We start from the raw sequence: 1,867 nt of genomic DNA on the forward strand, positions 1-1,867 counted from the left end.
TAGAAGTCTTGAAAGCCAGGCTGAGCTTTAGAACATCTTGCCTTGGGAAACTAGTGAGTGCTCCTCAGCTTGGATGTAACAGAATGCAGACTTGGTGAAAGAAATTTTTTTGTCATACTGAATACAAGATGGCTGGAAAGCCGAGGCCATGTGCAAGGGAGCAACAGCTGCTTCTTACTCGACTAGTAAAAGATGTTACAAAGGGCATCATCCCAGGATTTTTAAAAGTGCTCTTTAAGAAAAGCCATTATGCCTTAAAGTTATACTTTTTTTAAAGATCCTGCCTTAGGTTTATTTATACAAATAACACAGGAGGACACCAGCCCCGTGCAGACAGCTGCTCAGGGGTCACACTAGTCCTTCCATCCTCACATCAGCAGAGAGAAGCCTCTACTCTGGAGCCTTCGTGGAAGCCTGAGCACCTTTGGGAGCCTGAGTCCCAGCTGCAGCTGCAGCTGCATCCTGGGACTTGGTTTAGGCCTTGGCTTTGGACTTTGTCCAGCAGAACCTGAGACCCTTGGTGATGTGGGCACAAGCACATTTTCTAGGCTTAGGGTGAGCGATGTAGGCAAGTTGACTGAGCTTGCAGCTGCCACACTTTGGGATCTTGGGCTTGATCTCCTTGGGCTTTATGAGGGCCTGATAGCCTCAGCACACACACTCATGATCTTGGCATTGTCAGCCTGCATCTTCTGCAGGCTCTTCTTATTGTGCTTCTTGGCAAAGTGCATGTTCCTCGGGAATTTAAGGACCACTTCCTTAAGAGATTTGTATCTTTTTGATCAAGGATTCTTTGTGCCATTTCTCTGCCATTTTCAGGATTTGTTGTGCATGGTGGGGTTCCTAGAATTGGCCATATCTGCACCAGAGCCTGTGATCCCCAAAGCTCCTGGGACCAGAAAAGAAAGAGCCATAGCTTTCTTGTAGCATTGTCTCTGCAAACAAGAGTTCGGTAACTTTTTGTGGTAAGGCTTTGTTCCTCCCTAAATAACGCCACCTGTATTTAGAGTATGAGAAACCCACCAGTTTGTTGGGCATTTTGCTAGCCTCCAACTAGGAAAACATGATCTCCCAGAGATGAGCCAGCAAAACAGTGGAAATTTTTTTGACACCTCAACTTTCCCTGCCTTTCTGATTATGGGTCATGAATCCTAGAGAAGACTTTGCCCTAACACAGAACACTATGTATGGGGGGTCCCTGCAGCATGTTTCTTAGCCTGTCCACCCCCACCCCATGTAAAACATCATATGCAACCTCCTTAGTGAGAACAGTGCTGAATTTTGAACAAGTGCATCTGAGCTCAGGGCCTGGTGCTGTCCCTTACTAGATAATTGTATTCAACAAGTCATATACTCTCCCATCTTATGTTGCCTTCTGTATAAAGGGAGAGATTAGTTCACTTCAGAATACCACAAATTTATCTAATTACCAAGATCCCCTGGGATGCATATTTAAATACAGGATCCCAGGTAATATGGGAAATTCTCATTCATTCAGTCTCAAGTACAGGCCTGGTGATCCCTATTTTTAACATGGACCTAAGATGAATCACATTTGGGACCCACTGACTCTCTGAGACCCCATCCAATACCAATATTTGTGGGTCCTCTGACTGGTTTGATGGAGCAGTCTTCACAAGATAAAAAAGAGAACATCCCTGTTTTTATTGCAAAGACCTTCCTGAGATCTTTCCTACCACTGTCTGCCTTTAAGCACATGCCTGTTGGAGATAGTTGCCTACTTATCTCCCTCTTATAGTCTGTGAGCAACATGGGGGCAGAGGACATGTCTTATTCATGTCTCTGTCTGCAGCACCTAGCACACGCCTGGCACAGAGTAGGCTGATGACTAAATTTAGATCAATAG

The 1,867-nt window shown here is 45.1% G+C and overlaps 1 pseudogene; it reads right to left on the minus strand.

Annotated features, from left to right (window-relative positions):
* Positions 1-330: 330 nt before the first annotated feature.
* On the minus strand, positions 331-857 carry LOC114510446 (annotated as a pseudogene).
* Between the last annotated feature and the right edge of the window lie 1,010 nt (positions 858-1,867).

This window comes from Phyllostomus discolor, chromosome 13, assembly GCF_004126475.2.
Source record: "Phyllostomus discolor isolate MPI-MPIP mPhyDis1 chromosome 13, mPhyDis1.pri.v3, whole genome shotgun sequence".
NCBI lineage: Eukaryota > Metazoa > Chordata > Mammalia > Chiroptera > Phyllostomidae > Phyllostomus > Phyllostomus discolor.